This window comes from Leptopilina heterotoma, unplaced genomic scaffold (assembly GCF_015476425.1).
Source record: "Leptopilina heterotoma isolate Lh14 unplaced genomic scaffold, ASM1547642v1 Lhet_32, whole genome shotgun sequence".
NCBI lineage: Eukaryota > Metazoa > Arthropoda > Insecta > Hymenoptera > Figitidae > Leptopilina > Leptopilina heterotoma.
In genome coordinates this window covers 574,134-598,622 of record NW_025111017.1, presented here as the reverse complement: position 1 = coordinate 598,622, position 24,489 = coordinate 574,134, and positions in this window count along the sequence as shown.

Sequence of the window (24,489 nt, the reverse complement as noted above, 5' to 3'; positions counted from 1 at the left end):
AAATTTTGAATATTTCACAAGAAATAATTACGGAAATATTCTTGTAAAATTTGAAATAATCACCAAAGGTAGAATTTGATTATTTTCGCGTGAAATAAATGTAAAATTAAAATATTTTATGAGATAGCCAATCCCAGAAATTAAATTTAAATATTTCGGTGACGTTAAATTAATTAAAGATTTATATCTCGAAAATATTAGTTACAGAAATCGAATTTATAAAGTGACATTAATTATAAAATTTCGATTTCCGAGTATCTCGAGAGAATTAGTTACAGAAATCGGATTTATAAAGTGAAATTAATTAATTTATTTCGAATTTCGAGTGTCTCGTGAAAATTGGTTACAAAAGTTGAATTTATAAAATCAAATTAATTATACAATTTTGATTTTTGAGCATCTCGTGAAAATTAATTACACAAAGTGAATTTAAAATATTTTGTAAAGTGAAATTAAATATAAAACTTTGAGTTCCAAGTAATTCGTGAAAATTAATCAAGAAAATTAATTTTAAAATATTTTTAGGAACAAAATTAATTATAAAAATAAATCTAAAATTATTTGAGGAACACAATTAATTACAAAAATTAATCTAAAATTATTTGAGGAACAAAATCAGTTGCAAAATTTACATTTTTAAAACATTTTTGTATAAAATAGTTACAGATATTGAATTTTCGATATTTTCATGAAAGAAAATAGTTACAGAAATTAAAATTTTGAGAACATCCTTGTGAAGAAATAGTTACAGAAATTAAAATTTCGAGAACATCATTGTAAAGAAACAGTTACAGAAATTTGATTTTTAAATAATTTTCAAAAAAAAAAAAAATATATATAGTTACAGAAATTTATTAAAAAGTAAAAAGAAAATGGACAACAGACAGTCTATAAAATCAGACACCTCCGAACCGTCACAACTACAACCATTGCTGCACGACCTATATTTTGATCACGATGATTATAATGCAAGAAATGATGGTGATCAAATGCGTGAAAATCAAGTGTTACGAGAACCCAACACTCAACCTGGTCCGAATGCGGAATTTAATTTTGGTAATGTTAATACCACTCGCGGTCGTTACTCTCGTTCCAACAATTTTAGGGAATCACGTAACTTTAATAGACATCGAGTCTTTCCAAACCCCCAAGACTACCAATTTGACGATTATGAAAACACAGAAAGAAGAACAAACAATCAACAACCTATGAGTCCACACTCACTGTTACAGACAATACATCGCTGAAATTTACAATTCAGTGGTGCGCGTGGTGAAGACGTCGAGAATTATATAAATCGAATCGATGAGGGTCGTGAATTATTGGTTATGCGTGAATCAGATTTACTAAAAGCCATTCCTTTTACGTTAAAAGATGCAGCGTTAACATGGTACAGAGGTCGCGTCAATTCTTTTAGAACATGGCAAGACGTTAAGATTGCTCTTCGCTCCAGATATGCAGATCCAGATTATCAGTTAGCTTTGCGTGAAGAAATTGCTAATCGAACGCAGGCAAACAACGAACCAGTTTGTGATTACCTTGCATGTATGAATGGTCTTTTCGCCCGAACGGACCCACTATGGTCAGAATGGGAATGCATCCGCTATGCTCACAGAAATATGTTACCGGCATTCAAATTAGTGATCCCATTGTACAGAAACCTAACTATGGACGATTTAGAAGCGTACGCGTCACGCCAAGAAAGAACACTTCAAAGTGTAAACCAATATCGCCCCCCACCACTACCAGAAAACTCTATGTGTCCAGCGTATGCGTACTCAGGACCTCGTAAGGCACACTACCAACCACCCCGACCATTACAGCACTTTTCGAAAACTGATCAATTACATGCGGCAGTTGATCATAGCGTACCGTTACAGAACAATGCCGAAGGTTACAGTGACATATTAGACTCCCTGTTACTACAACGACATAATCAGCAACGAACAAGTGATTTTTCTAAGTCACCTGCAACAAGATCCGGTGTCAAAGATAAATCTAGTGAATCTAAAACATCCAATTTAGTAAATCAAGCGTCACCCGCGGTGAATACTAATAGGAATGAAACAAATGACACTGAATTTAGATGTTGGAATTGCGACAAAACTGGTCACGGTCACAGATTATGCCCAGAACCTAAACGCAGATTTTGTTACCGTTGTCGAGCCTCAGGTGTTACTAAACGAGATTGTCCCCATTGTAATAAGGGAAACTCTCAATAGTGAACACTATTCCGACAAGTGTATCGCTTCCAGAATTAACGTCGGAAGATCAGTTACAGATAGAATTAGATGTTACCGAAATTAAAAAGCTACAGGATACGGGAAGCCTATTTCCCGACCAGTGTTTAAAGTTACAGAATAATGTAGAAATAATCGATTTTGCGAATTCGGTCTCAAACAAAAGACAAGTAGCATTCTGTGTTGACTTTACCCTTGCAGGACGTGAGATTAGGGCCCTACTCGATTCTGGGGCTAGTAAATCATTCCTTGGTCAAACAGGGATTGAATTAATAAAAAATATGGGGTTAACCGCGAAACCAATTCCTGCTCGTAGAGTTACAGTCGCGAACGGTAATAACCTCCGTATCGAATATGCAATCGACACCGAAATAAACTTGAAAAACCGAAATTTTCAAGTTAATGTTTTAATAATGCCAGTCCTATCCTACAAGACATCATAGAGCCTTCACAAGCAGATTGGGCGAGCCCTCCAGTATTGACAAAAAAGGCAGATGGGAAATGGCGACCTTGCATAGACTACCGTAAAGTAAACTCCTGTACAAAAAAAGATGCATATCCAATTTCAAACATGATCGGGATTTTAGATCAGTTAAAGCAATGTAATTTCATCACAACTTTGGACCTAACATCAGCATACCTCCATGTTCCACTGACAGAAAGAGCTAAGCCGATAATTGCATTTATTGTACCAGGCAGAGGCTTATTTCAATTCAAAAGGATGTCCTTCGGTCTAAGCAACGCACCAGCCACATTCCAGAGGCTCATGGACCGTGTTATTGGTCCAGCATTGTTCCCTCACGTGTTTTGTTATTTGGATGACATCGTAGTCGTAACAGAGACTTTCGAGAAGCATTTGCATTGGCTTGACAAGGTCCTTGCAAACATCAAAAAGGCCAACATGGTAATCAACAGAAACAAGAGTCATTTCTGCTGTGCTGAACTACGATATCTTGGATTCCGAGTCAATTACGAAGGATTACAAACTGACCCTGAGAAAACTTCGGCGGTCCTAGAATACCCACAACCACGAACAGTGAAGCAACTACACCGTTTCCTTGAAATGGCATCTTGGTACAGAAGGTTTATTCCTGAATACGCAACAAAAGCCGCTCCACTGTACAAATTGGTCAAGAAAAATCAACCCTGGGAATGGAAAGAAGATCAGGAGAGCGCCTTCAACACATTAAAATCACTGTTGACAACCACTCCTACATTAGCATGTCCTAACTTCAAACTACCATTCACCTTACAAACCGACGCCAGTTCTGTCGGATTAGAAGCAGTGTTGACCCAAAATATTGAAGGTCAAGAGCGAGTGATTGCTTACGCTAGTCGCGCCCTTTCAAATGCCGAGAAGAACTACACGGTTACAGAACTGGAATGTTTAGCCGTAGTTTGGTCCGTTAAAAAGTTCCGTTGTTAATTAGAAGGCTACTCATTTACAGTAATAACGGATCACAGTAGTTTACGCTGGTTACACAATTTGAGAAACCCAACTGGTCGACTCGCAAGATGGCCTCTAGAACTCATGGAATATGACCTGATGATCATCCACCGGAAAGGAGCACTTCACCACGTTCCAGACGCTTTATCGCGCATACCTGAACAAATGTCGGATCAGGTTAACCAAATTGAAGTGATAGAAGACCGATGGTACTTGAAGCGTCTACAGCAAGTCGATCAACATCCTGACAGGTTTCCAAACTGGAAAATCGATGATAATCGACTTTACAACCACAAACCAGCTGATTTTCCAGAAACCGAAGTTACAGACCTTAACGCCTGGAAGTTAGTACTCTACAGGGAACGTCGCCTAAAAGCCCTACAGGAAAACCACTCAACTCCACAATCAGGACACCTTGGTGTAGAAAAGACTCATCGCAGAATCGCCACACAGTACTATTGGCCAAGTATGTTCAAGGATGTAGTTTCTTTTGTCCGACACTGTGAAATTCGTCAACGCACCAAAGTCGAACAAATCCGTCCTGCTGGTTTTATGGGAAAAAGGACTGTTGAGGAGCCTTGGACAATAGTTGCTACAGACATTGTGGGACCTTTAACTCCGAGCTATAGGGGTAACGTGTACATCCTCATCATTCAAGATTCAAGATATGAATTCATTCAAGATTTGTATACTAAATGGATAGAGATACAGCCCTTAAGAAAAGCTACAGGTTTAACAATATCGACAGCGCTACAGGATTTAGTCATAAACCGTTGGGGATCACCGAAAGTTTTGCTTACAGATAACGGTACCGAATTCATTAACAATAGCATGAAAGCCCTAGCGACAAAAATAGGATTTCGTCATATGACCACCCCACCTTATCGACCTCAGGCCGATCCTGTAGAGCGAGTAAATCGCGTAGTACGAACCATGATAATTGCGTTTATAGGGAGAAGTCGCCGGGAATGGGACCTACACCTCCCAGAATTTCGTTTTGCACACAACACAGCGTACCATTTCTCGATCCAAAGGACACCGGCTTTCCTTAACTTCGGACGCGAACCTACAGCCGCCATATCCCTACGTCGAGAATTAGAAAGAGATATGGACATTGTCCATCAATCTTCTTTAGTTTGGTCAAAACGGATGCAACAGTTGAACGAATTGCGTAATAGTATAGTCCACGCTCTAGACAGTGCTTTCCAGAAACAATCACACTACTACAATCGCAAGCGACGCGATCAGCGATATGAAATCGGCGACTTAGTATGGAAAAAACAACGCGTATTATCGTCCGCAGACAGACATTTTATGGCAAAATTAGCAGATGCGTTTCACGGTCCATTTATTGTTACCAAACGCATATCAAATGTAGTTTATGTTCTAGAGGACCTACAAGGGCAATCAATGGGAAAGTTTTCAGTACAAGACCTAAAACCTTACCACGCACCACTCCAAGATGATCCAGATTAACCTAAAGTAATAAAGTAGTTACAGTACTTAACAAAGATCGTTACAGAATTTAAAATGTCTTACATAATTAATGTTACAGTATTCCTTACGACTCAGTACGTTCAACATCGAGTTTCAACGTTTGTCTTTGTATTTGTCTATATTTGTATTTCTTGTGTTTCTGTACACCGACTCCGAATGTTGTATTTTGGTATAATATTCATGTCCAGAATAAGTTACAGTATAATCTAGTGTTCCAGTATTTTCAATAAAGTTACAGTTTTTCAATAAATGATACAGTGAAATCGTCTTGTTACCGTCCAGGTGGTGGATATTTTATCCTTATTCGATTATTACAATAAAAGAACGTTACAGAATCGATGGAGTATCCTTCGCCTGACACCACGTGTCCAGTAGACGAAATGGAGATCCTTCAGATCTCCGACTCGGAGGGTGACCAATCAATGGTGGGTAGTCTCGATGACTACCTGCTAGAAGACGAGGAGGGCGAAGAGCATCGACCATCCTCACCAAACTCATCCAGTTCCAGCATCGAGGTAATCGAGGATGCGAACATGGGAAGAGAAATGGAGAATGGGGACTGGGAAATGGAGGAAGAACCCCCAATCGCTGACGAACCATCTGCAGACCAACCCGAGGAGATTCCACAAGTCCCAACTCCACCCCCATGGAACCCACCGGAGCCCGATGAGGAAGGCCCAGGTGAAATCCCAGGTCCACCACAGGACGTGGAGGTGAGGCTAGAGGAGGATCCATTCTGGGATCCAATCAGACCGTTCCTGCCCGCCCTAGCATGGTTGGAACAATACAGGCCAGGACTGTTTCAATCGCTACAGGAGATGGTACTGCGGTGCAGTCATCGGGATAACGAGGAGTGTCCAATCCGATGGAGGACAAACCTAGCAGGAAGGACAGCTCTCCCGAGCGAAGTGCAGGATTGGCCACTGTCAGCTGCGGAAAAAATTGACCAGGCGAGCCAAACGGGGCCCATAATGAAGGAGAAGGGAACCCAGACGACAGAGCCCATACCACCCATGCCGGTGAAACCTACTCCCGGACCATCCCATGAAAGGATGGATCTGGACGAGGTTTCCTCGGACTCAGACACGGGTCCATTTGACCCTTTTAAGAAACCTCGTCAACCCGCCGAAAAACCTGATTGGTGGACCGAAGAAGACTCTTCAAGTCACCAATCAGAGAGGTACATCCGACCCAGGAGGCGCAAATGCTGGAGAAAGCCGTATGCGAAGCCAAGGGAAACGGGCTACAGTCGACCTCCCGAACCTACGTGTTTCCTGAACGCCAGAGGGGAACCAGTTCCAGGCCCATCCCGAGAACCAATTCCAAGCCGAGCACGAAGTCCAGAACCAGTTCCAGGCCCATTCCGAGAACCAGCTCCAAACCGAGAACGAGGCTTAGAACCAGCTATAGGCCAAGCACCAGGTCCACCACCAGTCCAAGCACCGGTTCCAGCACCTCGACGCCTCTGTTTGAATTGCCAGAGGCCGGGCCACCGCTACGGCACCTGCCCTTATAAACGGACCATTTTTTGCCAAATGTGTGGCCGACGAGGGTACACGACCAAGAACTGTCCGAAAGACGCAGAAAAATGGGCGTCAATGGGACCGTACGTTCCGAAATACGGGAGGAACATCCCAAGGGACCACCAACACCCATACAGACGACACCGTTGAGGCCAGTGTCAGATTTATTATATAAGAATAATTTTTCACTCATTTTCACTTATAATTCACTTGAATTTTTCACTCATTTTCACTTATAATTCACTTGAATTTTTCACTCATTTTCACTTATAATTCACTTCAATTATTCACTCATGATAATTCACTTATTATTCACTTAATTTCACTTACAATTCACTTGAATTTTTTCACTCATAATTCACTCGAACTGTTTATTAATTGTCCACATAAAATTCACTTGAATTTTTCATTCATTTTTCACTTACAATTCACTTGAATTTTTTCACTTATTATTCACTCGAATTGTTCACTTATAATCCACCTATTCACTCACAATTCACTTGAATTTTTCACTCATTTTTCATATTCACCGTATATTCACTATGTTACTTAATTTTGACGGGGGGGAGAACACTCCTTGTGTTACAAAATTTTTCCTGACTCAGAGAATTGTAACTTGAGTTAAATCCACATTGTCACATTGTAATGACTTGTGATAAAACCCCATGATTTCTACGATAACTTTCTCTTTTGTGATTAACACAATTAGTATTATTATTAAATCTTTTGAAAATTTGGTGACAAGGCGTCGGAACGACGCGTTACAGTACAAGTTGTTAATTTGAAAGTAAATCTTTGCAACATTTCTGGAAGCAATTTGTTTTCGTTTTACTTGCGTTACAGTACAAGTGCGTTAATTTGAAAGTAAATCTTTGCAGCATTTCTGGACGCAATTTACTTTCGTAATATTTTTCATAATTTTCACTACCCTCATTTTAAACAAACTTAAGAATTTTCCTTCTCAATCTGAAGCAACGCCTCCATATTCATAATTTTCTGTTCCGCAGACTTGGATTCTGTTGCCTTCGGACGTACCTACTTTGAGTCCCAATTTCTAAATAAAATAAGATAATTTTCACCACTTCACTTAATTCACTTAATTCACTATAACTTTCAATATATTATTGTCCCTTACTTCACTAATAATCCGGCCCAGTGTCCCTATGACCATTGTTGATACAACAGCCATCGCTATCATACTATTTGTACCATTAGATTTCAGTCTCTGAGATAAAAAGTACTTGGTGTTGAATTTAAAAGTTGTGTGGTCTTATCTGAACCGATACTTCCAATACCCAATTTTCATTACTATTTGAACCTAAGTAGTCAATTTAAAGTAGTCCCTTTTTTTCGAACCTCCAGAGCGTTAGCTCGGTATCGGGAGTGCACCTTGTGAAATTTAGTTTTATCGTAATAGAGTTTCGTTTATATTTATTGTTATGTCAATAACTGTTTAGAGTTCAGAATAGTTGGTGTCCCGATTTTAGAGGATATTTATTCACGTATATTTTTCCTTTCCACAATCTTTCCGTTGAGAGGCGAGTTGTGACGTTATTTTTACGATTTACGTCACAAAAGCACTAATCTGAGAACATTTTTTCTAGTATTTGAATTTTGGTAATATTAATTGTCTTTGTTAAAGTAAATTTGTTACAGTGTCTGTTTTAGTATTTGTTTAAGTAATTATTCTACACTTAGCAGAAGTCCAATTGAAACATTGGCGCTCCATACTAATGAATTTTGATAAATTAGTTTAGTTTTAGTGAGTTGGCAGGCTTTGTCAAACGAAAGCGACTTCGTTTGGCAAAGAAGCTCTCCTTTTGGGTTAATTGACAGGTTCCTATGGTCAAGAAGGTCGCAATCTTGCCATAGGAAAAGTCGTTTTAGTTTAAGTATCATAGTATTAGTAATTCAGAATTCTGGGAGAAGCAAGGTAGGAGAAAACCCCCTTTTTGTATGAAAATATCGAGAATACCGATAAGTCACCTAACGCCAAAATTCAGTACTAATTTCAAATTAAAATAATTCTGCAAAACCTTTTGAATCTCTCTCTTGTCATCGATCCCTTGTTGTGTTAACATCGTTAGTTAATTTCTCCGGTTTTAGTAAAAATGTAATAGATTTAGAATCAGTTCTAGTTTAGTTACAGTTTGATTCTTTTACGGTTTCGAATTGTTAAATAATATGTTACAGTGAGTTTAATATTCCAATTAATTATTAGTTTAATGTTTTCTTTAATAAATAATAAATTAAAAGTGTAAAATAAAATCATGACCCCTTTCACGAGTCAACTTATCATCGATACAAAATCTGTAAGTTATTTATATTATTTATGGTTCTTTGTTATAATCCAGAATACTCAAGTAATTCTGCTTATGGTTTTTTATTATTTTAATTATTAATTATAAACGACAAAATGATCATCACTATTTATTGTAACTTGTCAATTGAATTTCGTTGGTACAATATACTTAATTATTTTTATCTAATCGATTGTTAATTTATTTATAATTCCGTCACTGTGTTTTAAACTACCTTCTCTTTCTTAAATACAAAACTCACCCCTCTCTCCACGACCAGCATAGCTGACTAGTACCGGCACGTGCAAAGGATCTAGTTAATATTAATGTTTGTTTAGTCGGTCTTAATTAAGTATTGAGTAATGTTTGATTTAATGATTTTTGATTAATTATGTTTTCGTCCGGTTGACAATACCGGCGATACAAAAGTTGTCTGGCGCCCTACCGGGGACCGCTTAGACAAACTATAAAGAACTAGATTGCACAAGTAACGTTTTCTTTAGTTAAATATTGAAATTCGGTTGAAATCAGATTTTGAGTATTTAAAGTTGTCTTAGAATTCCGTTACAGTAACTTTAAAATTATACTTTCAGAACTATTTTGGATTTATAAATGATTGTTTGTTATTAATGTTCCGTTTAGTTTCCTTATAATAGTAGTGTAGAAAAAAGCGTTACAATATATATATATATATATATATATTTAAGGAAAATGGAAATTTTGCTTAAAGAAAATTTAAAACATGAAAAAGTTAATGTGAAGGAATTATAATTAATAAAATAATTAATAAAAAATTAATAAAAGATAGAATTTTTAAAACGTCGAATTTCTAAAGCACAAAACTTTTACAATGTTGAATTTTCATTTGTTCGAACTTTTTTTGTCACTATAGAGTTTACTATCTATATTGTTAGTCGATAAGGTAGATTAAAATTGCTTGCGAAATTTGATTTAACATGTAGTTTTAAATTTGCCGCAAAATTTGAATCAACTCTTTGTTACAAAATAAGTTTGGACAAATAAAAATTCGACATTGTAAAAGTTTAATGCTTTAGAAATACGGTACTTTTGAAATTTACTCATACTAAAATTCGGTTAACTACAAATATTGTTAAGGGGGAGTGACACCTTCAACCCGAAAAAAAATTGATTCTATTTTTTTTTCTTAAACGATACTTTATGAGGTGTAGAATAGAAATTATATCATGAGAAGTAATTTCGAAGTTATTTTATGTGAAAAAAATCGAAATCTGTAAAAGGTGTCTAAGAGTGCTTCGAGTTCTTTTTAGCGCCATTAGCTATTTTTTCTTTTATTGTAGCAGCTCAAGAATACTGAAGACAGCTTCAAATTGCTCTAAGGGATGTAAATGAAGGAAATATTAATGTAGAAAGTCACTTATATGGTGCAGACATCGTAGATTAACGCAGTCGTTTCATTTTTCATGTTTTCACATTACATAAGTTTAAATGCGTTTTTCTCGAAATGACATTTTTCAAAACGGTGGGCAGTCTAGCCAGAACAGTTTTGATCGGATTGACTTCGGCCAAAGTTTTTTTTTATCGTCATTTACTAACGCTTTCGAGTATGTAGCGGATTTTTTTTGTTTGTTTTTTTGGCAATAATTATTTTGAAAAAATTTCGCTCTAAAAATCAACTTTTTTCATCAAACAGCTGCCAAATACACAAAAATTAATATTTTTAAAATATCCTACGTACTCGAAAGCTAAATCTATCACAGATTTAGAAAAACTTTGAATTTTGGTTTTTGATTAAACGGTCTAACCAGAATATTGCCCACCGATTTACCATGCATAGAAACGAGACCAACTTCGGCGCCTTCTGTAGGCAACAAATTGAAACTTTTTTTAAGTATAAATATATTTTCGTAAACTTAAAAAGCTAATAAATAAAGTCCTCGAAACCAAATTTTGTTTACTTTATTCCTGTGTCTTAAAAAAATTCATGAAAAACAGGTTTAAAAGGCACCTCAAAGGTGTCACTCCCCCTTAAGTAAGAATTGGATTAAATGAAAATTATTTTAAATATAATTTCAACTATATATTATTGGTTCTACACCAAAATTATGTTAAATTTAAATTATGTCAGATTATAATTCGTTTAAATATGCCTACAGAAATGCTGCGATATAAAAAAGTAGATAACTTACAAATCTTTTAAATTATAATTCCTTCACATTAACTTTTTCGTACTTTAAATTTTCTTTAAGCAAAATTTACATTTTCCTAAAATATAATATACTGCGTAAAAAATAAAAAAAATTACAAGTTCTATATTTTCATATTTTCCTACTTATGAATATTTATGAATTGAAATAGAGTCAAATAAAAAATGTCTTATAAACATTTCTTCAATTACTAATTTCTTGTGATAAACGTTGGTTTAAAAAAAATTGTATTATTGCAGTTTTGATAAGTAGAATTTTTATGTTTTTAATTTCGATACCACAAAAATTCTTGCAAGTTCAAGGTAGGCAATAGTCATGCATCTCTAAAAATATTTATATTCTAATAAAAACAATGAAAAAATTTAATCTGTTATAAGTGTAAAAATGTTCGTAATTAGAATAAATACAGCGATTATATGATGAAAACCTCGTTGTGGCTAAAATTTTTAGATGTGTCTTTTTTTCCTTATGTTACGAAAGAGATAAAAAATAAGACGGATGTCAAAAGAAGGTCCTTTCTATGTGACTTTAGATTTCAAATTTCACGTATAGATTATTGTGTACAAACAAATTTAAAAAAATTTAAATTTCAAAATTGTGTACAGTTCAAAACTATACAAATTAATTTTAAATTAATAACAACGTTAAACTGCATACGGTTTAATTATATATAGGTAGATTTAATAAATTGTAATTTCTTAAATTTTTTTAACTGCATACAGTTTACTTCTATACAAAAATTTAATAAAAAATCTGTCCGCGCAAGCGCGGACACATTCTCATCCGCGCTTCGCGCGGGGGCTCGCTTCGCTCGCAAGTTTCAGCGCGCCTCGGGGCGCGCGAATATTGATCGTCGCGCTTCGCGCTTCGGCGATTATTCCACACGTCGCGCTTCGCGCGCAAATGGCTCGCTTCGCTTGCGGCGGTCTGCAATTGTTGTGCATTATCTGTGTTTTTGTTCTTGTTTCCTATTATATGTTTCGTAAAACATTTTTTTTTCTTAAAGTTACTACGACTTTAAGGATTACATTCTCATCACATGTTTTTGTTTGCTGATGATTGCGAGATAAAGTGGATTTAAATGTATATTTTTGGTCTTGATGATTTAAATTGTGAAGTTATTTTTAATTATACTAACTCTTAGTAGAAATATTATTTGCGGAAGCAGATAAAATATTTTTAAGTATTAGTATCAAGGTTTTTGTGTAGTGTAGACCGGAGCGTAATGGCTAACTTTTCACTCTTTGTTGATTTACACGGACATTTTTGTTTTAATTAAGTGTTTATCACCTAGAAAAGTTACTCTAGTACCTCAGCTTTCTTTTAAAAAGTCGAACGTCCCTATATTACGCTTACTTTTTTTCTACAATGAACGTACACTTCGTCGGTATCGTAGGTATTGCTCTTTCCCGTGTAGAAATTTGTCGTGGCCTTCCTAGAAATAGACTACAGCTAGATAGCATTTGTCGTGGAAAATTATTCTGAATAAACTGTCCTGGCCAAGAAATGTTAATGTACAGTTTTCCCCTTTATTTTCTTCGCTATGAAGACAGTCTAGAATCTGGCTAAAATTTGTCTAGGATACTGAATTGAAAATTCAGTACAAGTTTGTATAGCAGGTTGTCCAAGAATTAGCTGGGCACTGTCTAGGACGCTGACTTAAGAATTTAGTACAAGTTCGTGGAGAAGGTGGCTCTGAGAGTCTACTAAGCTAGCAGACGAAATCAGTTCTTGACGTAGTGCTTGATGAAAAGAAACCAAGAGTCTACAATTGTAACTTATCTTGTTGTGAAGATAAAATCAAATTTATAAATCTAGTGAAAAGTTTTCAGTTTTCCATTTTTGAACAGGGACAGTGTACAAGTTTAAATATATTACAGCGAAAAAAAGATTTATTAGAAAAAGGACATGTGATGTCATCATTAATAGTCTAGATTGTTTTTCATATTATAATGTTCATAATAAGTAATAAAACTTTGGTAATTTTAAGTAAATTTTTTGTGATTGCAACAATATAATATACAATTAATTTTATTATCGGTATACAAGTACGAATCTTTATAGTGAATGTGTTTGTGTTTTAAAGAAAAAATCCAATGTAGCAAAATATGTTACAATTAATTTCAAAAATAATTGTAAGAGGAATTGTGATAATAACAAATACTTTTGTATTACTGTTTTGTTTGTTTAAAAGTTAAACAAACAAAAGAGTAAAGTTGAAAAATATTGTTCTATTATTTATAAACCTAACAATTATTCCCAGTATGTAGAAACTGCTTATTTTAATATCCAGGAACTGGCTAGGAATGATTTATTTTACTAGACAAGGACTAGACAAAATAACTGTACAAAATCTTGACGTTGCTAGTGTTACATCCCTCGTTCAAGCCTGTCCATTTTTAGGGTTCCGTACACCTACGGTGTATCGGCGGAACCCTATTGGTGAGACTCTGTTGTCCGTAGCCAAATCGTGTCCCCCCCCTAGCGGCTAAACTATTTGACCTAAAGAGCTCAAATTTGGTACAGATATGTATTTTCACACGTAGATTACAGGAAAAATATAGAGAATGTGTTTGGAGATGATGGTCATAGCGTTGTCAAGGAAATAACAAGATTTTTGGCCAAAAATGCATAAAAAGTGACCATTCCCCCCCCCTTAACTTCTAAACTATTCGACATGGAGAGCTGAAATTTTGCATGCTGGTGTATTTTTACTCGAATATTACAGGAAAAATATAGAGAACTTGATATGTAATGATGGCCATAGCGTTGTCAAGGAAAAACTAAAAAATTAAAAAAAAAATTTTTTTTCCCCTAACTTTTACATTATTTGACCTAATAAGCTGAAAATTGGTATCCTAGTGTATTATTACAGTCTGACGACAAAAAATTTATTTAAGAAACTTTTTGAAGAAAAATAAAAAAAAAAATTTTTTTAATTTTTTTTTTCAAAAAAAAAATTTTTTTAAAATTTTTTTTAGTTTAAACACGTGGCATTAAATATTTTAAGGAAGAGAGTGAAATTTTAAGAGAATAAATGAGAGGTTGTTTTCTGACTTTAATTTCTTAACTAAAAATAAAAAAAAATTGGACAAGTGCGAGTTGTACTCGCACTGCAATGGCGGGTTCCGCAAACAAATATTAAAACAATACTTGTAACATTGATCGGTAATTGGTAGAATTAAAATAAACAATTATAAAAATATATTAAAATCATTTGATAAAAAAAATAACTAAAAAAAATTAAAGTATTGTATATATCTAATATTGTAAACAATAATAAGCAGAGGAACAAAATTTTCAAAATTTATTATAGTTCCTCTGCTTATTATTGTTTACAATATTAGATATACAATACTTTAACTTTTTTTAGTTATTTTTTTTTATCAAATGATTTTAATATATTTTTATAATTGTTTATTTTAATTCTACCAATTACCGATCAATGTTACAAGTATTGTTTTAATATTTGTGTGCGGAACCCGCCATTGCAGTGCGAGTACAACTCGCACTTGTCCAATTTTTTTCCCATCTAGTTGCTAGATTGAATCTAGCGCAACTGGACAGTTTCTCATACACTTCCACGGTAAATTTCTACACGGGTTATACATAGCGTGTTGCATTAGCCAACACGCCCTAGGGGTACTTAGGAAATATTTTGTAATTTTTATCAATACAGTAAGTGTGAATCAAAAATTTAAATTGACCCTCAAAAAATGTTTCAAGCTTAAAACGCGATTTTAGTTTCTTTTTTAAAGTTATTTTAAAAAAATTAGAATGAAAAAATGAAAATTTTGAAAAGTTACTTTCATATGTGAAATACAGATTTTCTACTATATTTCTTACAATAGTTATTGAATAATAAATAATCAACCTTTGTAGAAACTTGCAGTACATCAAGTTGTCTTAGGAGTGAAATCATTTCGATTTACGATTTTTAAATAAATTACAATTATTCATTACGCCCCTTAGCCATTATGTCCCGTTTTCACTATATACGTGATTTGTAAATATATATCAAGTGTATGATTAAAAACATGTAAATTTGGATACAGTGAATGTGATATTTACCCATCGTTTTAACAAGCAAAAGTAAAACACCTCCACTAAGCTGAGACAAAAAGTCAAAAATTCGAAAAAAGTTTTTGAAAAAATTAAGTTTTTCAAAAGTTATCGTCGGACAGACAGACAGACAGACGTAATCGACAGACCATGTTTCTTGGATTCAGGGCACCTCAAAACGCAAAGATTTCATAAAATTAACAAATAGTATATTAAGCAACAAGGTACCGTAAAGGCAGCCTTTAAGTCCCGTGTAACTTACGATATTTTTTATTCCAAAGGCACAAAAGTGGCGATTTAAGATAGCAGACGACAGGGAGTAAAACTCATTCACTTGTTCGACTTCTATGAAAATGGCGGCATTTTTTTTCCATGAGCAAAAATAACGCATGGGACTAGCTGTTTTTTTTGTCCATGGGAAAAAAAGGTCGCCATTTTCATTCAACCTGAGGTATAAAAAGTCAATTTTTCATCAAATCTAATACCTCCTCATGTGATTAGAATGTAAAAAACCATTTCCAACAAGATAGGACCAAAAATTAAAATGTAAAAAAGGGTCAGACCAGCCAAACTGCATTAAAAAAATTTCATTGATTTTCTAAAATGTTAAAACTTTTATGAATATATTTTAGTTATAACATTTTAGAAAATCAATAAAACTTTTTTAACCCAGTTAAGCTAGCCTGACCCAAAAACTTTAAAAAAAAAAATTAATTTTCTATGAAAAAATGTTGTAGAGAAAAGTTGTTTGTATTTGTCTAATCTAAAGTAATATAAAGTTAAAAATAATGAAATTTAAAAAAATTGAATTTTTAAAATTTTGAAACAACTGTAGTTTGCGTAGTTTTTGACGAAAATGGCTGGCTAACGAACTCGATCTGTATTTTAACACTAACTTTGTGCATACAAAGTTGCAAGTTGATGCAATAAGTTTTTTAAGAGTTATCGTAGGGACACCATTGTGTCTACAGACAGACACGAAGACAGACATACGGACAGACACTTTTTTTAGACCATGTTTTTCGGACTCAGGGGACCCCAAAACGTCGAGATTTCATGAAATTAGCGAAAGTCAATTTTCGACCAAAACTAATACTTTCTCATATGATGAGAATGTAATAAAAAATTAGTTTTTTGCAAATAAGTCGAAAAGTTTTAAGTTTAGTGAAAAGTTGTCAACAGCAAAGTTGTAGCTGATGGTAAGACGAGAAAAAAAGTCTCTGGCAGCAAGCTCCCATTGGCAATAGTTTTGGGATAATTGAGTCGGAATATGGATTTTTTGTTAAAAAAATGATAAAAAATATATATATATATACGGTGGTTTTTCCGGAAATTACTAGTTTTTGGTTAATGTGAGCATTTTTTAAGTACAATGGGATGAGAATATGTGGAAATTGATGTAATAATTTTTTTCTCTTTGAGAAATTTTGATTTTTAGCTTTATTTTAGAATTTTTGAGTATTTTTTTACTATTTAAGAGCCTATAACTTCGAAATTTGACTTTCTATGAAAAAATGTTGTAGAGAAAAGTTGTTTGTATTTGTCTAATCTAAAGTAATATAAAGTTAAAAATAATGAAATTTGAAAAAATTGAATTTTCAAAATTTTGAAACTACTGTAGTTTGCGTAGTTTTCGACGAAAATGGCTGGCTAACGAACTCGATCTGTATTTTAACACTAACTTTGTGCATACAAAGTTGCAAGTTGATGCAATAAGTTTTTTAAGAGTTATCGTAGGGACACCATTGTGTCTACAGACAGACACGAAGACAGACATACGGACAGACACTTTTTTTAGACCATGTTTTTCGGACTCAGGGGACCCCAAAACGTCGAGATTTCATGAAATTAGCGAAAGTCAATTTTCGACCAAAACTAATACTTTCTCATATGATGAGAATGTAAAAAAATAATGTTTAATTGTAAGCCGATTAATTAAACACGCATTAATTGTCTATTTAATTTTCTATATTTTCTAGCGCTCATGCGCTATTAGTAACATATTTCTCTCCCTGTAATAATAAATGTATCAACAGAATATAATAGAAAATTTTAAAACTTGAAAATTTCATAAAATTAAATTACTTAAAATTTTAAATTTCAGTTGGGTAATGCAGATTTCGATTTACTGAATGACAGCGATAATGAAGAAGAAGAGAATGAGGATGAAAATGCACAGACAAACATTTTTAGACAATGAAAATATATTTAATACGATAGACGTGGAAGTAAAGATAAGCATTGGCGAATTGTTATTAATGCTAATAAAATTTGCATTAATTCATTCACTTAGTTTATCTGCTGTATCAAATCTTTTTATGATTATCAACTGCATTTTCGCTAGACCCATTATTCCAGACACCCGTTATTTAATTGACAAATTATTCAACCCATTAAATGCAGTAACTTTTCATGCGCTGTGTCCCGATTGTGGAATCGACATCGGTATATTTAAACGGTCAGATTTAAACAAACATTGTAGTTTATGCGATATAAACGTTGATGTTAAGACTCACATGTACAATAATTTTTTTGTAACTTTAGACCCGACAACAAGCATTAAAAATTTGTTAGAAGCGAACAGTACTTACTATAACGATGTAATGAATTCACGACAATCTGATAATTTTATTAGAGATATTTATGACGGTAAAAATTATCGAAATTTTGTAAAAGGTTTAGATCCTACTGACAAACATCGTTTTGTTTCTGCCACGTTTAATACTGATGGAGCTCCACTTTTTGAAAGCTCTGCCTATTCAATCTGGCTAATTTACATGATGCTAAATGAATTACCATTTTCCGTTAGGACATCTAATCTAATAGTTGTTGGTTTATGGTTTGGGAAAAATAAACCAAATATGAATATTTTCTTAAAGCCATTCGTAAATGATATGAATAGATTATCTAAAGAAGGTGTTAAATGCAACATAGATAATAAAGAGTGTACAATTAAAGTTTTCTGCTTGACTTGTTGTGTAGATTCCATTGCAAGAGCACCAATGCAAGGACTAACACAATTCAATGGTGTATACGGATGTAACTGGTGTCTTCATCCAGGCAAATGGGTTACAAGGGATACCAACCCTCATTCAGGAAGTCACAAATATCCATTGTTGGAATTTACTCCAGAATATCGTAATGATAAGGATTCGCGACTACATATGGAAAGAAGCAGTGAAAATGAACCATGCTTTGGATTTAAAAACCCATCAAGATTAATGAATTTAACCGAATTCAATATTATTGATGGGTTTGTGCCGGATTATATGCATATTGTAGCTGGCATTGGTAAACAGTTTGCCAATGTGTGGTTTGGGTCTAGTAAAGGATCAGGATTTGTCGATACAGAAACAATTGAGGAGATAAATTCTACTTTGAATTCCTTTAAAGTTCCTCACCAAGTAGGTCGATTAACAAGGTCTTTGAAAGACAAGGCCTTTTGGAAAGCACGCGAATGGGAGAATTGGGTCATATATTACAGCATACCAATATTAACACAATTTTTTGACAAAAAATTCGTTTTTCATTGGCTAAAGTTAGTTGAAGCATTATACATTCTTTTACAATCAGAAATTTCCATGGAGGAACTTAATTCCGCTGATATCTTGTTGCATGAGTTTGTAATAGAAACTGAGTATTTATATTCACAGTGGGCAATGACTTTCAATGTACACCTTCTATTACACTTGTCAAAGAGTGTTTTAAATTGGGGCCCACTATTTTCTCATTCCGCATTCGCATTCGAATCAGGAAATTATCAACTGCTTCAGTCAGTTCATGCTGCGAAAGGTGTGCATCATCAAATCTGCCGTAATATTAATCTCAATAGTAGCTACAGTTTGCTTTACAAATTAGTTTATCCACGAGCACAATTAGAAGTACAATCACTATGCACACAATTAGGTACATCTAAAGTAAAAAATACGATAAAATTAAGTAATTCGCGATATTTTGGTATATCATCTCAAGTTAAGTCATCGTCGATTGAAAAATTTAATTTTTCAGATAAAGCAAGATCTTATAAAAAGATGGTTAAAAGTGGTTGTTTATATTCATCCTCTACAAAGCAGAATCAACGATCCGATAACTCATTTGCTAAAATAGAAAATGAAGGCTACATCAGAATCATAGAGTTTATTATTGATCCCCATTCGAGGCAAGAATTTGTAATATGTCAACCATTACAGACACAGCCAGCCTTTAGGAATAAATATAAAGCTCTACAAAAAGTCATGAACATAAAAAATGATGAAACTATTATTCCAACTGACAATATTCAGAAAATCTGTGTGCTTTTAAATGTAAAAAAAGACAAATATATTTGTGCAATTCCAAATTTACATTCGTATTAACATTGTGGTAAAGTTAAAACATTATGTAATATAAGGCAGTTCTGCCCAAACAAACATATAACTAAAATTGGAATTCTCGATTTAAAATTTGTAATTGATTTAATAATTATAATTGAAAATAATTGTTTACTATTTAAGAAAAATGACAAATTTATCTACCGTAAAAAAGTGTTTAACCCCTTCAGTGTGTAGCTAAAATATAACAAAATGGTCCCAAAATGTGTAAGACCTTCTTGTAAATAAATTTTCATGACAATAGGTACTAAGGGGTTTTTGGGGTCGCTGATTACGATTCCAGTATTAGTTTTCAAAAATTCAAAATGGCGGATCCAAAATGGCGGACACGATTTTGAAAAATTCATTGGATTCGCTTAAAAATCGTTACTCGGGGATTTTCGTGGTCGCTGATTACGAATCTGACATTAGTTTTTTAAAATTCAAAATGGCGGATCCAAAATGGCGGACACGATTTTGAAAAATTCATTCAATACGCTTAAAATTCATTATTCGGGGATTTTCGGGGTCGCTGATTACGAATCTGTTATTAGCTTTTCAAAGTTTAAATGGTAAGAATTATTAAAAGAATTTATCCACTTTTAAAATTTTTCAAAATTTTTGGCGACCATTTTGGATGAAAAATTATTTGTTTTTAAAATCTTACTTCAGATTTGTGATCAGCGACCCCAAAAACCCCCGAGTAAAAATTTTTAAAAGAATTTATCCTTTTTTGAAATTTTTTAAAATTTTTGGCGGCCATTTTGGATGAAAAATTATGTATTCTGAAAATATGACTTCAGAATCGTGATCAGCGACCCCAAAAATCCCCGAGTAAGAATTTCTAAAAGAATTTATCCACTTTTGAAATTTTTCAAAATTTTTGGCGGCCATTTTGGATGAAAAATGATTTATTTTGAAAATCTGACTTCAGAATCGTGATCAGCGATCCCAAAAACCCCCAAGTAAAAATTTTTGCGAATATACGTTAAGATGTTTTCTTGTTCGGGCCATGACGTGTATACACGTCATCCACTGTTTGGGCCAGTTTTTTCATGACGTGTATACACGTCATCCACAGTCAAGGGGTTAATGAATTTATTCAGAAGCGATTAAAATTAAATTTGTCTATTTATTACAATAAAGCATTTCACAATCAAGAATGAAGTATATCGTTTAGTGAAGTCAGAACTTTTAGACCATTATTATTAAATATTGCATGATATTGGAAAAATTACATGCTACTTAAAAAATCCTTCATATTTTTTCGAATTTCATACTTATTTCCTAACAAACTCTAAATGAAATTGTCTATTAAATGTACTTTATTCTGGATTTGAAAAAAGTTCATGAAAAAGCAAGTCATTAAACTTAATTCTGAGTACTTTTAAAAAAACCTATTTATATTTTTAACCTCAATGATTACATTTGTAAAAGGCTATATTTTGGAAACTAAAAGGGTTACAACATTCATTTTTTGCATATTATCAGCCCTACTGAAAATCTCTGTATAAGATCTTGTACAAGAAAATGCACACGTTCAGCAGCTGAACTTGTACAAGAAAATGTACAATTTCTTGTATACGGATTTGAAACAAGTTCTTGTATTGGAACTTGTACAAGAAAAGAAACTAGTACAAGCAAATGTATATGATCTTCTACGGGTTCATGTACAAGTACTTGTACATATGAACACGTTCATGTTCTTGTACAAGTAAATTTATACATAATTTTTTTTTAGAAAATTGGAATAAGTAAATTTATAAATAATTTTTTTTTAAATTAAAATCTTAATAACTTATAATTGTTAAGACTCTTCACTTTAGGCAAGCTAAAAACTATTGCGCAGCTCTAAAGGCTTATAAAAACTACTGCGCAGCCTTTAATGTTTATAATTTTTACAACTTAAAAATAATGTGTAAAGAAAATGTACAAGAACATGAACCCGTACAAGATCATATACATTTTCTTGTACAAGTTCCAATACAAGAACTTGTTTCAAATCTGTATACAAGAAATTGTACATTTTCTTGTACAAGTTCAGCTGCTGAACGTGTGCATTTTCTTGTACAAGATCTTATACAGGGATTTTCAGTAGGGAGCGTAATGAGAGGCTACTATTTTAAGAAAACTAATTTTTTGTACTTTTCTTATAAAAAATTTTTAGTTTCCAATAAGCAAACGCATATACTGTACTCAGTTTATTTCTTTAAAAATTGATAATTTTATTAAAAAAACTTATGGAAATTAATAAGAATTGGGCATTGTTTTTTTGGTTAATTTTTCTGTACAAATGTGAAAGACTGAAATAAATAAAAAATTAAAGAATCTTTATAAAATTAGTTTTTATCATTTATTATTAAATGGAAAAAATAATTTAATTACATTAATATTTCATTACATTATTTTCTCATAATGAAATTATTATATTATTAAAAATTTTTGAGTGTATTTCTTAAAGAAATTTTAAGTTATTTTTCAATCATTCTTTTATTTTGATAAAAATAAAATATAAAATTTCCAAATGACTTCGTATACGAAAAAAGATTTAAAAATACTATAAACACCTTTTTGCAATTGAATTTCATAGAAAAATGTTCTACAGATGTAAAATAATTAAATATTATATACTTCATGGGTTACCCATGTGGTGATCCATTTAAGTCACTACACAGGTGGACCCATGTCTAACGACCCATGAGTGGACCTACATGAGATCCCATGTAGATCACTACATGGGATACCATATGGTATCCCATGTAATAAACTACATAGGTTTTTTCAGTAAGGTAGATATTAATGATTTGGTTTATATTTAGAAGCACATTTTTGTCACAGAAAAAATTAATCCAAAAGTGGATTATTTTAATCTTTCTTGGTGTAGGTTTACGCTCCAAAGCTTATTTTTAATTTCTCATAATTTACAGTGAATCTTCTTAATTTAAACTAAACAGTTATGGCACCAGACGGCGTTTATGTTTGTAGTAAAATTAGAAAATTGAGAAAGTGATATTATCGACTAAGTTAAAGTAGTTGATGAATTTTACACTGGCGTCGTTACTATTTCCAGTTACTACCTACTACACTACTACACATTCAACTACTAATACAGAGATATAGTTATATATATATATAGTAACCGTTTTTTTAGTACGTCTTAACCCTCGAGGTTCTTAACCTGGAGGGTGTTTAAACCATTGTTATAAGGCAACGTTACTTTCCTTTAAACTCATAAAACCCTCTACCTGGAAAATCAGACTCAAACGGCACTGAGGCCCAGTCTATTTCAGTACAATTTCAGTCCATTCTTCCGGCAGGGTAATTAATAAAAAACTTGAAACCGAAACTTTAATTATAGATAGAGAAGTTGACATACTCTGTGTTACTAAAACATGGCTTAATGCTGAAATCTTGTTTTGGGAAATTAGAGGCTTTAACACCTATCGATGCGATAGAGAAGTGGGAACCCAGTGGGCAAAAACCCATCATTGTTTTAAAAACGTTCCAAAAACGTTTTTAGAACGTTTCATGTCTGCTAAATAATGTTCCAAAAACGTTCCATTGCTTTTAAAACGTTTTAGAACCATATAACGTTTTTGGGACATTACTTAGCAGACATGAAACGTTCTAAAAACGTTTTTGGAACGTTTTTAAAACAATGATGGTTTTTTGCCCACTGGGAAGAGGTGGTGGTACGGCGATTTTTTGCAAATCTTTTTTTCAGATTTCTAAAATTTATGTCCCACCAATATTTAACAATCTCGCTGAACTTACAGCTGTAGATATCCAAACATCAATGGGTCAAATAATTGTATTTTCTTTATATTTACCTCCTAATTCTGCTGTCACCACTACTCAATGAAATGAATTTTTTATGTATGCACAAACATATAACCATGTTATTCTTTGTGGAGACTTAAACTCACATGCCCCATTATGGGGACATACTACCTTCAATTAAAATGGTCGTAACTTTTATCCCACCTTAGAAGCCTCACCATTTATTGTTTTAAATGATACACAAGGCACCTATTACAATTCCATCAATCAAACTACTAGTATTTTAGATTTGGTTATAACCACTCCAGCACTTGCCAACGTGGCAGAGGTTATTGTTAATGATGAAAGATATGGATCAGATCATTTCCCTGTTTTCTTCGACCTTTATCTCGTACCATCTAGTATGACTCTGACATGGACAATGCAATGAATCAACCCTTTCTTGAAGAAGATTTGAATAAAGCTCTTGCCTCATGCATTAAAGATATCTAGGGCAGGATTACAATTATTACTCAAAATTTATAATAATATATATAAATTTTCTGAATTCCCTGATGATTGGAAACAAACTAAAGTCACTTTCATTCCTAAACCAGGAGGTAAAGGTTTTCGCCCTATCTCCCTTACATCAAATCTCTGTAAACTTTTTTAAAAAATTGTACATTTCCGATTTGAATATCTTGTTAAGCATCATCGTTGGCTTCCAACATGTCAGTACGGCTGTAGAAAGACTCGTTCTTCTATGGATTGTGTTGCCATGGTCGCCACTGATGTCATGTAGGCTTTCAATGCTGGAAAAAAGTACTTGCCTTATCACTTGATATAAAGAGTGCATTTAAATGTGTCATGCCTAAAATTCTTATACAACAGTTAAAAGATTTAGGCCTTCCATCACGTATTTTAAATTTTGTCAACTTTCTTACTTCAAAAAGAGACCTTTACTTTTCTTTTAATCAATCTGAAACTTCTGTAGTGGGCATAGGTGTCCCACAGGGAGGAGTACTTGCACCCTTGCTTTTTAACTTTTATACAAGTCGAATATTGCACCATGTGGGAACTGATGTCAAAGCAGGTATTTATGTTGACGATGTTTTTCTTTATACTA